We start from the raw sequence: 15,207 nt of genomic DNA on the forward strand, positions 1-15,207 counted from the left end.
TAGTATTATTCCCATTTGCAGATTGGATCCCATTGCAGAAAAGAAATTATTTCTTAAATGTATTTCAATGACTATGTAAAACAGCATTTGTTTCTCCAAATTCTAAAATAATTAAAATTGGTAAACTGCCTTTATAATTAGGAAACATAAATAAGAAATGTGGGATTCTACAAATTTCATAGGAAATTCTTTAATGTATAATCTTGTATCTCTAAGAAAGGGTTGGGGACAAACTTAAAAGATGCATGAGAGGGCTTCCCTGGTGGCGCAGTTGTTGAGAGTCCGCCTGCCGATGCAGGGGACACGGGTTCATGCCCCGGTCCGGGAAGATCCCACATGCCGCAGAGCGGCTGGGCCTGTGAGCCATGGCCGCTGAGCCTGAGCGTCCGGAGCCTGTGCTCTGCAACAGGAGAGGCCGCAACAGTGAGAGGCCTGCGTACCGCAAAAAGAGAGACCTTATGACTTTATTAACTTGAAGGATTGGAAAATTAATGGCAATATACTTTCTTTGTATTGAAATTCAACAAATTAAATATTAATAGATTTTCAAAGATTTTATGTGGACTTTTTTTTCAGGGAAAAAGGAATTAATATCCTACCACATTTAATGTTAAAATACATAGTTTTCAAAAAAAAATACATAGTTTTCTTTAGGATATTCATTGGAGACTAATACAATCAGTTTTTACACTTTATACCTAATTTAATTTAAAAAAATTTTTTGTTTTGCTTAAAAGAGCTAGCCACTATTTTTTAAAATTATCTTTTAGCTTTATTGTTATTATCATCATTTTCATTTCTTTATAGTGGACTACTCTACAACCATTTCAAATTTTTGAGCCCTGAGTTCTGGTCATTAATTCCTGTGGGCCTATGTCCTTCTGAATATTTGAAAGCATGTTTACTAAAGAATCAACAGCCATGCACTGAAGAATCAAAGAGTGTACAATGACTCACACTAAAGAGGATGCTATTTAAATAATCCAAATGTGACTAACTTCAAAGTAGAGATTTTTTTTTTTTGGACACCTGGTAATTTTGGCATAAAATAGAAAATTGGCACTCATGCTCATTTCACGTAAAATTAATTCCAACAAGTTAAAATAGAAGCAGAGCTGGAGACCAAGGAATGGATGTTTTGTTTTGAAAACCAGACTGGAAATTCTGTTTATATTATAGTAAGGCCCTTTTAAAATTTATTTGAACTTCTGCTCAGGAAAATATTTAGATTTTCCTTAGCCCTCTTAAGGACCTATTGTCTAGTTGTGGATTTTATTTGAAAACCTTGAAACAGAAAAAAAAAATTCCTTCTTTTGTCAAAGTCTCCAAGCCTCACATATTCTCTTTAAAAATCACCAGTCTCATTTCCTTTGAGATGATGAGCTATACATCCAAAGAACAAAGCATTTCCTGAGTCTGTTTAGAGTACATAGGATTAGTTCCTAAGTGTTTGTCATGTACGCTCAAGAACCTGGTAGAAAGCAAAAAACAAAACAAGAAAGCCAGAAACCTCCCAAAGAATACAGAAATTTATATAAAATCTTGAGATGGTAAATAGCACAGAATTACGTAAAGTCCCAGGAAGTATTTGATAAGTTTGGTCATTTAGACATATAAACACTTATTAAGCTTTACGTTCCTTAAGATAGAAAGCTATGACAGTGGAAAGATGTTTGGGCTGGGAATAAATACTAATTCTGGTCCAACTGCTAGTGGATATGGGGTTTCTTTTCTTTTTTTTTTTTAATTTGTTTGTCATTTATTTTTATTATTGAGCTGTAATTATTCTTTGTACATTCTGGATACAAGTGCCTTATGAGACATAATGATTTGCAGGAATGTTCTCCCATTCTGTAGATTGTCTTTTCACTTTTTAAAAATCAATTATTTATTTATTTATGACTGTGTTGGGTCTTCGTTGCTGCACGCGGGCTCTCTCTAGTTGTGGAGAGTGGGGCCTATTCTTCTTTGCGGTGCGCGGGCTTCTCATTTCGGTGGCTTCTCTTGTTGCGGAGCACAGGCTCTAGGTGCGCGGGCTTCAGCAGTTGTGGTACACGGGCTTAGTTGCTCCACGGCATGTGGGATCTTCCTGGACCAGGGATTGAACCTGCGTCCCCTGCATTGACAGGTGGATTCCTAACCACTGTGCCACCAGGGAAGTCCTGGACATGGGGTTTCTTTAGGGGTGAAGAAAGTATCCTGGAATCGGATAGTGGTAATGGTTGCACAACTTTGTGAATAAACTAAAAACCACTGAATTGTACACTTTAAAGGGTGAATTCTGTGTCATGTAAATTGTATCTTGATTAAAAGAAAATTCTGGTTCCAGAATTTTATTCCCTTCTGTAACTATGTAATCTTTTTTCCCCAGCTTTATTGAGGTATAATTGACACATAACAATGTGTAAGTTTAAGGCTTGCAAGGTGATGATTTTGATACCTGTATATATTGTGAAATGATTACCACAATAAGGTTAGTTAGCACATCAAACACCATTTATGCTACATAGATCAAAGAAATAAGTATAAAGTACATAAATGTAGGGAAATCAATGCCATTATGTAATTTGCAATGGAAAGAGTAGGATACTGGGACAACTGACTATCCATTTGGAGAAAGAAAAATTTCTCTTGAAGATTTTGTGTAAATTTATTGGCCATTCATATTTCTAATTTTGTGAATTGTCCTTTACCAACTTTGCATTTAGGTGTGATTGTCTTTATGAATTTGCAAGTGTCCTATTTTGAGATTTTGAATTCTTCATTTCTCATAAACGACGGCAACATTTCCCCCAAGTTTTCATGTGCCATTTAACTTTATTTGTAGGTTTTCTTTTAATACAGAGAACTTGAGAAATATTTTATTCCATTTATCAATCTCTTCCTTTTTGGTTTCTTTTAAATCCCAGTCTTAAAATTTCCTTTCCAACCTAAAATTATTTATATATTTTTTCCTAGTATTTTTGTGATTTTTTTGCATTAAAAAATTTAGTCCGTTTGAATATGTTTGATGTTGTAGGACATGAAGTAGCAATCTTATTTTTCTTTTTTTTTCTAAATGGATAGTCAGTTGTCCCACTATTCTCTTCTTTCCACTAGGATTACATTTATCTCTTTTTCTTGCCTGATTGTTCTGACTAGGAGTTCCAGGACTAGGTTGAATAGGAATTGTGAGAATGGGCACTTTTGTCTCATTCCTGATTTTATAGGAAAAGCTTTTTGCTTTTCACTATTGAGTGTGATGTTAGCTATGAGTTTCTTAGATATAGTTTATATTATGTGAGCTATGTTCCTTCTACACTCAATTTCTTGAGAGCTTTGATCATGAAGGGGTGTTGAATTTTGTCAAATGTTTTTTCTGCATCTATTGAGAAGATTATATAATTTTTATCCTTCATTCTATTAATGTGATGTATCACGTTTCTTAGCTATATAATCTTAAGTAAGTTTCCCAGGTTCTTAAGACTTCAGTTTTTCCACTGTAAAGTGAAGGGGTTTTATTAGAGCAATACTTTTTACACCGTGGTTTGCAATCCTTAGTGAGTGGCAAAATCAATTTAGTGGAGGGCAACCAGCATCTTAAAAAAAAAAGAAAAAGAAACAAATATCTGAGTGTATTGCATATAAGAAGTATTATTTTGCCAAACTCTTATTTCCCTTATATGTGAATACATAAGGAGTCATGATGTAAAATATGTTTTTTTTCCACTGTTGATTACAATAAAAAGTTAGCTGATTTGTAATCTCCCTCTTATAAAATTCTGTCAATTTACACTGTTCAATTTGGTAGCAGCAAAATCTCCAATCCTTACTGCAAACAATGAAGCAGTATAATCATTATGATCATTCCCATTTTATAGGCAAAGAAAATGCGGGAAAGAGAAGTTAATAAGACAAAAACATACAGCTAGAAGTGATAGAGCTGGTAATTGAACCCAAGTAGCTTAATTTTAAAGCTGCCACTTTTAACCACTATATCATTCTATCTAGAATTCTGGCAATAAATTTTTAAAGTTTTAAATTGACCTACAATCCCGTAGCCCTTCTCCACTTAATATTATAGAATTTTGTATTTTTGGTGAGTATTGGTTTTGTATTTTTGGTGAATATTGGTTTAAAAAAAGTAAGTGTTTCCTTGATATTAAATTAACCTCATCTGAGAAATCATTAAAAAGAGTGGGGGAGGGAGTATCAACACATCAGTTCAGACCATCAACTCACTTCTTAATGCCCTTTGTAGATCCCAAGATTTTGGCTGAGTAGTAGAAACTTTTCACTTTAAAACAAACAAAACAGGGACTTCCCTGGTGGCGCATGGTTGGGAATCCACCTGCCGGTGCAGGGGACACGGGTTCGATCCCTGGTCCGGGAAGATCCCACGTGCTGTGGAGCAGCTGGGCCCATGTGCCACAACTACTGAGCCTGTGCGCCACAACTACTGGAACCTGCGCGCCTAGAGCCCATGCTCCGCAACAAGAGAAGCCATTGCGATGGGAGGCACGTGCACCGCAATGAAGAGCGGCCCCCACTCACCACAACTAGAGAAAGCCCGCACGCAGCAACAAAGACCCAACACAGCCAAAACTAAATAAATTAATTAAAAACAAAACAAAACAAACAAACAAAGGTGTTTCTGCAATAAAGAATCTTCCCCTAAGAATAAAGCTCCTATAATTCCTTTGCTACATTCTACTGAAATAACAAGTTGTTCAAGTTTAGCTCAGTTGAATTTGGCCACAAAAATATCTAGTATTCTTCCTCAGATCAGAATTGTTCTAATTAGCTCCCCAGGAAGGCAAAAGATCATGAGAAGCCTGAGAAATAAGAAGCAGAATTTAGATGATGCACTGAAGTCAATGCAATGAAAACAGTAACAGCAAAGGTCAAGTTCTGTCTTCCTATCTTATTTCTTCTTGATGATAGCTGTATCCTGTGACACATACACATACTCACTCTTCTACTAATGCAACAAACACAACGTTATTTTGACACAGTCCCAGCTTCTCAAGATGACTCCAATCTCTTGGCAATAAAAATTGGAAACCATCATTTGTTAAGTGCTTGTTTTTTACTAGACTTTTGCCCTGATTTATATACTGATTTAAATGGTCTTCACCACAGTTTGTGAGATTACTCCACTTTTTATTTTCTTTTGTAAAATGTATTTATTTATTTATTTGGCTGCACTGGGTCTTAGTTTCAGCACGCTGTGTCTTCATTGCTGCATGCAGGATCTAGTTCCCTCACCAGGGATCGAACCCAGATGCCCCAACCCCTGCATTGGGAGCCCAGAGTCTTAACCACTGGACCACCAGGGAAGTCCCTACTCTACTTTTTATCTTATTTTATTTTAAATTATTTATTTATTTATTTTTGGCTGCATTGGGTCTTTGTTGCTGCACATGGGCTTTCTCTCTTTTTTTTTTTAACATCTTTATTGGAGTATAATTGCTTTACAATGTTTTGTTAGTTTCTGCCGTATAACAAAGTGAATCAGCTATATGTATACATATGTTCCCATACCCCCTCCCTCATGCATCTCCCTCCCACCCTCCCTATCCCACCCCTCTAAGTGGTCACAAAGCACTGAGCTGATCTCCCCATGCATTGCAGCTGCTTCCCACTAGCTATCTATTTTACATTTGGCAGTGTATATATGTCATTGCTACTCTCTCACTTCAGCCCAGCTTACCCTTCCCCCCTCCCCGTGTCCTCAAGTCCCTTCTCTACATCTGTGTCTTTATTCCTGTCCTGTCCCTAGGTTCTTCAGAACCTTTTTTTTTATTTTAAGATTCCATATATATGTGTTAGCATACAGTATTTGTTTTTCTCTTTCTGATTTACTTCACTCTGTATGAGACTCTAGGTCCATCCACCTCACTACAAATAACTCAATTTTGTCTCTTTTTACGGCTGTGTACTATTCCATTGTATATATGTGCCACATCTTCTTTATCCATTCATCTGTCGATGGACACTTAGGTTGCTTCCATGTCCTGGCTATTGTAAATAGTGCTGCAATGAACATTGTGGTACATGACTCTTTTTGAATTATGGTTTTCTCAGGGTATATGCCCAGTAGTGGGATTGCTGGGTCGTATGGTAGTTCTAGTTTTAGTTTTTTAAGGAACCTCCATACTGTTCTCCATAGTGGCTGTATCAATTTACATTCCCACCAACAATGCAAGAGGGTTCCTTTTTCTCCACACCCTCTCCAGCATTTATTGTTTGTGGATTTTTTGATGATGGCCATTCTGACCGGTGTGAGGTGATACCTCATTGTAGTTTTGATTTGTATTTCTCTAATGGTTAATGATGTTGAGCATCCTTTCATGTGTTTGTTGGCAATCTGTATATCTTCTTTGGAGAAATGTCTATTTAGATCTTCTGCCCATTTTTGGATTGGGTTGTTTGTTTTTTTGATATTGAGCTGCATGAGCTGCTTGTATATTTTGGAGATTAATCCTTTGCAGTTGCTTCGTTTGCAAATATTTTCTCCCATTCTGAGGGTTGTCTTTTTGTCTTGTTTATGGTTTCCTTTGTTGTGCAAAAGCTTTTAAGTTTCATTAGGTCCCATTTGTTTATTTTTGTTTTTATTTCCATTTCTCTAGGAGGTGGGTCAAAAAGGATCTTGCTGTGATTTATGTCATAGAGTGTTCTGCCTATGTTTTCCTCTAAGAGTTTTATAGTGCCTGGCCTTACATTTAGGTCTTTAATCTATTTTGAGTTTATTTTTGTGTATGGTGTTAGGGAGTGTTCTAATTTCATTCTTTTACATGTAGCTGTCCAGTTTTCCCAGCACCACTTACTGAAGAGGCTGTCTTTTCTCCTTTGTATATTCTTGCCTCCTTTATCAAAGATAAGGTGACCATATGTGCGTGGGTTTATCTCTGACCATATGTGCGTGGGTTTATCTCTGGGCTTTCTATCCTGTTCCATTGATCTATATTTCTGTTTTTATGCCAGTACCATACTGTCTTGATTACTGTAGCTTTGGAGTATAGTCTAAAGTCAGGGAGCCTGATTCCTTCAGCTCTGTTTTTCTTTCTCAAGATTGCTTTGGCTATTCGGGGTCTTTTGTGTGTCAATGCAAATTGTGAAATTTTTTGTTCTAGTTCTGTGAAAAATGTCATTGGTAGTTTGACAGGGATTGCATTGAATCTGTAGATTGCTTTGGGTGATATAGTCCTTTTCACAATGTTGAGTCTTCCAATCCAAGAACGTCATATATCTCTCCATCTGTTTGTAACATCTTTAAATTCTTTCATCAGTGTCTTATAGTTTTCTGTATACAGGTCTTTTGTCTCCTTAGGTAGGTTTATTCCTAGGTATTTTATTCTTTTTGTTGCAGTGGTAAATGGGAGTGTTTCCTTAATTTCTCTTTCATATTTTTCATCATTAGTGTATAGGAATGCAAGAGGTTTCTGTGCATTAATTTTGTATCCCGCTACTTTACCAAATTCACTGATTAGCTCTAGTAGTTTTCTGGTAGCATTTTTAGGATTCTCTATGTATAGTGTCATGTCATCTGCAAACAGTGACAGCTTTATTTCTTCTTTTCCGATTTGGATTCCTTTTATTTCTTTTTCTTCTCTGATTGCTGTGGCTAAAACTTCCAAAACTATGTTGAATAATAGTGGTGAGAGTGGGCAGCCTTGTCTTGTTCCTGATCTTAGAGGAAATTGTTTCAGTTTTTCACCATTGAGAACGATGCTGGCTGTGGGTTTGTCATATATGGCCTTTATTATGTTGAGGTAAGTTCCCTCTATGCCTACTTTCTGGAGAGTTTTTATCATAAATGAGTTGGGCTTTCTCAGTGGCCATGGCTCATGCGCCTAGCCGCTCCGTGGCATGTGGGATTTCCTGGACCGGGGCACGAACCCGTGTCCCCTGCATTGGCAGGCGGACTCTCAACCACTGTGCCACCAGGGAAGCCCAGGGGGCTATTCTTCATTGTGGTGCATGGGTTTCTTTCTCTTTGCAGTGGCTTCTCTTGTAGCGGAGCACGGACTCTAGGCATGCGGGCTTCAGTAGTTGCAGTGCATGGGCTCAGTAGTTATGGTGTGTGGGCTCTGTAGTTGTGGCGCATGGGCTTAGTTGCTCCGTGGCATGTGGGATCTTCCTGGACAAGGGAGCAAACCCGTGTTCCCTGCAGTGGCAGGTGGATCCTTTTTTAAAAATATTTATTTATTTATTTTTGGCTGCGTTGGGTCTTCCTTACTGCATGTGTGCTTTCTCTAAGTTGTGGCGAGCGGGGGCTACTCTTGGTTGCAGTGCACGGGCTTCTCATTGCGGTGGCTTCTCTCGTTGCAGTGCACAGGCTCTAGGCATATGGGCTTCAGTAGTTGTGGCACACGGGCTCAGTAGTTGTGGCTCATGGGCTCAGGAGTTGTGGCTCACGGGTTCTAGAGAGCAGGGTCAGTAGTTGTGGCACACAGGCTTAGCTGCTCTGCAGCATGTGGGATCTTCCTGGATCAGGGCTCGGATCCATGTCCCCTGCATTGGCAGGTGGATTCTTAACCACTGTGCCACCAGGGAAGTCCTGTACTTTTTAAAAACTGAAACTCAGTTAAGATAATTTGGTATTAAATGATCTGGCTTCAGTTAAATCCCACATTCTTTGGGCCAAGCCTGGTAGTTTTTCCCACTGTCTAGCTCTGAAGTGTTGCCCCTCACTCAATGCACCTCTGTACACAGCATACATGTATTTAGTATGGTTTCTGTTGTTGTGATTATTTGAAATAAACATAACATGTTTACCCAGACATTTCCATTTTTTAGCTTCCATCTGCTATAGGATCTATGTTTTGCTAATACAGAATATTTAGAAGATTTAGTTTAAACACAGGGACTTTTATCTTTGGTTCAGCTCAAATCTTGACTATTTCCTTTATATTTGCAGTCACATACACATTTTTCACATTTCCTTTTTAATGCTTTGCTATGAATTGTTAAACTTAAATCCTGCAGCTAATGCCTAATGGGCCAGGAACAATGTAGCTATTTAGACAGAATTTTGCAAATTAATCGTGAAACTTAAAGAGGAATGGAGACCCCGTGTTGAGTTAAAAAAAAACCAAACCAACAACTATAATCCTATTCTTGGAGCAAGGCTTGAGATAATGATCCCCACAAAGAAGGTAAGTGACGTAAAGAAAAAGCATTTGTATAAAGCATAAAATAAGAAATGAACTTCAAACTTATAAAACCTAGATTTCCCTTGTGGTCCAGTGGGTAAGACTCCACACTCCCAACGCAAAGGGGCCCAGGTTCAATCCCTGGCCAGGGAACTAGAACCCACGTGACTGCTGCAACTAAGAGTTCGCATGCCGCAACTAAGAAGCCCACATGCTGCAAGTAAGAGTCAGCGTGCCGCAACTAAGACCCGCCGCAGCCAAAATAAATAAATAATAAATAAATTTTAAAAAATTATAAAAACTATTTTGGAAAAATCAGATTATAAACTTCAAGACACAGGAAGAACACATTTAACAGAGATTTTAGCCAAGTAGGAATAACGCAGAACCAGTGTGAGAAATGTAATGGGTCTAGCCACATACAAGCTTTCTGGCCATTTATTTTCTAAGGCAGATATCATTCATTTCACAGTTACTAAGTGCCAGGCAAATTTCCTGTACTTTAAATCATCTTAACCCATTTAACCCCTCACAACAATCCTATAAATTTAGGTATAAATGAAGCTAAAATCTCCAGAGAGTTAGAACTATTCTTTTGTGATGAATATCCTTTTCATTTTATACCAAGTAAGAAGATAGAGAATAAAATTCTTGTTCATTTTTTTGGCCGTGGCCTATGGGATCTTACTCCCCCCCAACCAGGTGTCAAACCCGGGCCCGTGGCAGTGAGAGCACCGAGTCTTAACCACTGGACTGCCAGGGAATTCCCAAGAATAAAATTTTAATTGATGAATTTTAAAGAAACTAAGCCTTAGGAAAGCTAATGTGTCCAAGTGTGTGCAGTTATAACAAATGGCATCACTATTTTACTCTGAGTCTGAGTCATGATCACTGTTCTCCCCCACAAATGAGAAAGGTGCTCCCAGTCCTGCCCTTTTCCTTAGAGAACTCAGGTCCTTAACCTCATATCAATAACATTTAACTGCAAATTATATATGGCTTAGGACTTTTTCAAAACTTAGAATTTACTTATTGATTAAATAAGATTAGAATAAGTAAGATTAGAATCCTTATATAAGGGACTACTTTTGGATATTTGTCATGAACAGGAGATATTTAATTTCAGTAATAGATGTTGATTAATTTCCTTATTGCCATAATGACTGTAAACAAATTATGATATTTTAAATTTATTTGGTCTTTTTTTCCCACTTGGAAACCAATAATATTGTACACAAAATTTCCATTTTAATTGTTTTCTTCATTGTGTAACTTATGAAAAATCAGGACATTGAAATGAAGTGATTTTCCAGTTTCTTTTACTGAGTCAACAGTAGCAAATTATTGTTACTCAAGAAATGCTTAGTGTACAGAATGAAACAAAGAAATATCAAATTATATGCTGCTTGTAGAAGCTTAACAACTAGAATATTATACACAAAGATGAATAATAGCTCATATTTGATACATGCTAACGAAGAGCATAAAGAAGAAAATCTTTGGGAATTCTCAGTTAGAGGAAGATCTGAGTACGGTGAGGCAGTTAAAAAGAGCTCTGGAGCTTCCCTGGTGGCTCAGTGGTTGAGAGTCCGCCTGCCGATGCAGGGGACACGAGTTCGTGCCCCGGTCCGGGAAGATCCCACATGCCGCGGAGCGGCTGGGCCCGTGAGCCATGGCCGCTGAGCCTGCGCGCGTCTGGAGCCTGTGCTCCGCAACGGGAGAGGCCACTACAGTGAGAGGCCCGCGTACCGCAAAAAAAAAAAGAGCTCTGAAAAGGTACTGGGACATAATTGGGAAAGACAATTCCATAAAGGCATTCCTCAAAGGGAAGGTGATGGCTTAGGCAGAGTTTCAGAGCCCCAGATGTGTGTTCAGATAGAATGCTACCAGGGCCAAAAGTCGAGGGTTTGTGCAGGAATAGCATAGGAGATAAAGGTTCCTGATGATCCAGCATTTACAACTTTCGACTTCAAACATGAATTTTCCTATCAAATGACTCCAGCTCTCACACTATGGAACTTTTCGAGGGTGGGCATTTATCTTATCTACCCTGATGTTTTCAGTACTAACACAGTACTTTGAGTGCCTGACTCAGAAAAGACATTCTGCAAGTATTTGTTGAATGGATGGATGAATGAATGAATGAATGAGTCTCAGATAGATTCAGTGAATTACTCAAGGTCAAACAACTAGAAAGTGAGTTACAGCTGGCATAAACTGTTGCTTTTTACTCTATTCAGATGTGAACTATACAGTGTTACAGAATCATTATTTTTCCATTCTCCTTGTCTTTTTGGAAATTTTCTTGGATGGACCTTAAGAAGCTTGTATTAGTTAAGGTTCTGCACAGAAACAGAACCAATGGGATATGTGTGTGTAGTTGTATGTGTATGTGTGTATTGAGAGAGAGAGACACACACACACACACACACACACACACACACACAGAGAGAGAGAGAGAGAGATTGATGATAAGGAATTGGCTCATGCAACTATGGAGGCAGACAAGTCCCAAGGTCTGCAGGGTGACTCAGCAAACTGGGACCCAGAAGAGCCAATGGTGTAGTTCCAGTTCTAGTCCAAAGACCTGAGAACAGGAAGAGCTGATGTTTCAGCTCTACTTTGAAGACAGGAAAAAGTCAGTGTCCCAGTTTGAAGTCAGTCCAGCAGGAGGAATTCTCCCTTACTTGGGGGAGGGTCAGGTTTTTTTGTTCTCCTTAGGCTTTCACCTGATTGGATGAGGCCCACCCACATTAGGGAGGGCAATTCATGTAATGTTTTTAATTAAAAAAAAATTATTTACTTATTTTTGGCTGCGTTGGGTCTTCGTTGCTGTGCGTGGGCTTTCTCTAGTTGCGGCGAGTGAGGGCTACTTTTCCTTGCAGTGCGTGAGCTTCTCATTGCGGTGGCTTCTCTTTGTTGCGGAGCACGGGCTCTAGGGGCGCGGGCTTCAGTAGTTGTGGATCGTGGGCTCTAGAGCGCAGGCTCAGTAGTTGTGGTGCACAGGCTTAGTTGCTCTGAGGCATGTGGGATCTTCCTGGACCAGGGCTCAAAACCACGTCCCCTGCATTGGCAGGCGGATTCTTAACCACTGTGCCACCAGGGAAGTCCCCATGTAATGTTAATCTCATCCAGAAACACCCTCACAGACATGATCCAGAATAATGTTTGACCAAGTATCTTGGCATCACATGGCTCAGGCAAGTTGACACATAAAATTAACCATCACAGATCTTTACCACTCACAAGTCATGTAGTCAGTTGAATATCCCAAATCTATTCCACTAAAACATCATGGGCTACATATTTAGTCCTCAATGTGTATTTATACAAGTTCCTTTTGTTGAGATAGTACAACATGATGGTGAGGAGCACCTCTGGTTCAAATTCAAGTTATCAGATGTGTGACCTTGACAAGTTACTTCTCTTAGTGTCAGTTTCTTTATCCATTAATTGGGAGTAATAATTGTTCCTCCATCTTAGAGTTGTTGTTATGAGAATTAAATAAAATAAGAGCATAAAATACTGAGTACAGTGCATGGCTCATAGTATTCACTCAATAAATGATGGCTACTGTTTAATAAAAAATACTAATGCAGGGACTTCCCTGGTGGTCCAGTGGGTAAGACTCCAAGCTCCCAATGCAGAGGGCCTGGGTTCGATCCCTGGTCGGGGAACTAGATCCTGCATGCATGTTGCAACTAACAGTCCGCAAGTTGCAACTAAAGGTCCCGCGTGCTGCAGGGAAGATCCCACGTGCTGCAACTAAGACCCAGCGCAGTCAAAAAAAAAAGAGAAATACTAATACAAATTTAATGAATGTGGCATACCATTACCACTTGTTTGATTTGATCCCATAAATATTCTTTTAAAATGTCAAGTTATGTTTTTAATTTTAAACACTCAAGTGAAATAATAATTCTTGGCAGGTACCATTCATTTATATTTCTATCTTTAATTCCTAGTGCAACACCTGATACATAGTAAGCACATGACAACAATTTTAAGAATACTTAATATTGTATCAAAAAATATAATTTAGGGTGTTTGAATTCTGTCACCCTAAAAATATAGAAAATTTGAGAATAATTTTTATGCACAAATGCTAATTTGATTTGAAACGAAACATTTGGAGAGGTTATAATAGTAGAAGGCAGGTATTTTCATTTATTTAATATTTGTTAATTATGTTGCCCTATAAACCCGTGAGCCTATAAACAGTTTCCATAAACAACTAAAGATGACATGAACTTTTCATTGACTGAATCAATAAAGTAAATAATTTTTATCACATTTTAAAATCACAGTGGCATAAATATAATGAAAATAATACCTTACATTGAATAATACTTTATACTTTTCAAATTATTCAAATATACTATCACATTTGATTCTTAAAACAACCTTGAAGAGTGGGTAAGTAGATGTTATTATCCTCATTTCAGGGTCAGTAAACTAGAAATGAGAGATTCAAATTAGTATGCCTAACAAGAAGCAGCAAATTAATGACTAAGCTAGAAGCTTTTAACTTAGTATGCTGTCTAATACACCAAACCTCATTAGACTAAATTCCACTCTCCTAAGTAAAAAATATCAGCATGGTCTTCAGTTAAGAAGGGATTTTTCTTCAATACATGTGATTATTAGGCAGTGTTTATCCCATGCTAAAATCTCAAAATTTTATTTTAATAAGAATGCAAAGTAGTTTTTCTACATATCACATCAATACCAAAAAACTATAATCACAGTGATGAATTTTATACTCTTGAGTACAATTTAAGGTAGTTTGATGTTACTAAATAACATCATATAATTTAGATGATAGTTTTTCTCATATTAGAGTCTTGGGTTTGACACAACTGTCTTTTGCTATGTTACTATAACATTTTCCCTTTTGATGTGATACTGTTTACTGTGTTGTCGTAAACGCACTCAAAAAAAAAAAAATCGTACTTCCCTGGGTGGCACAGTGGTTAAGAATCCGCCTGCCACTGCAGGGGACATGGATTTGTTCCCTGGTCCGGGAAGATCCCACATGCAGCGAAGCAACTAAGCCCGTGCACCACAATTACTGAGCCTGTGCTCTAGAGCCCGCGCGCCACAACTACTGAAGCCCGCATGCCCTAGAGCCCACACCACAACTACTGAGCCCACGTGCTGCAACTACTGAAGCCCACACGCCTAGAGGCCGTGCTCCGCAACAAGAGAAGCCACCGCAATGAGAAGCCTGTGCACCACAACGAAGAGTAGCCCCGGCTCGCTGCAACTAGAGAAAGCCCGTGCACAGCAACGAAGACCCAATGCAGCCAAAAAAATAAATTAATTAAAATAAATTCTTTTTTTAATAGGAGCGTGGTATGCACTGGAAATAATAGTTTTTGTAATTTGGTGTAAGGGTCATATCCTTAACACCAATTTAAGAGTCAACTTTTTTTTGTTGAAATTATAATTTTGACAAGATGATAAAATAATTAGAATGACCCCAAGTCTGCCACTCTGATGGTGTAGTTATTTGGTTATCACTGCATAATTTTCTCCTGCTAGTTCATCCCCCAAGTTGCTTTTCCAAAGCCCCAACATAAACAGCTACCTGGTAGTTTTGAGTTCGAGGACCATGTCTTTCATGTTATATGCCCTCTTACAGTACCCAGAATCATGCCCTGCATGCAGAAGGTGCTTAATATGTGCTTGAGCAATGAATATATAAATGAAGTTCTTTTGGAAGAGACCTGGGAATACTTCTTTTGTTAGAAGTAAAGATGAATAGATACCTCAACGCTGGGACGTCAAGAACGACAGTCCCGTGCAGAAGTGGAGAGAAGCAGCAGACAGCACCGGAAAATGCAGTAGAGGCGGCACAGAAATGAAGCCCAAGGAAATGAAGGCAAACTGGGACCCGGAAACTAAAGATAGGGGCAAGTCAGGGAAGGGGATGATGTCATCAGAACAACAACAGAGGAAGATAGTTTTGGCAGCAGCTTTTGAATAGACGTTGAAGAAAAAAAATGAGAGAGAGGGGAAAAAGGAAACGGGAAAAGGAAGTCTGCTCAGCACGCAGGATGACATTGTG

Source organism: Lagenorhynchus albirostris, chromosome 14 (genome assembly GCF_949774975.1).
Source record: "Lagenorhynchus albirostris chromosome 14, mLagAlb1.1, whole genome shotgun sequence".
Taxonomy (NCBI): domain Eukaryota; kingdom Metazoa; phylum Chordata; class Mammalia; order Artiodactyla; family Delphinidae; genus Lagenorhynchus; species Lagenorhynchus albirostris.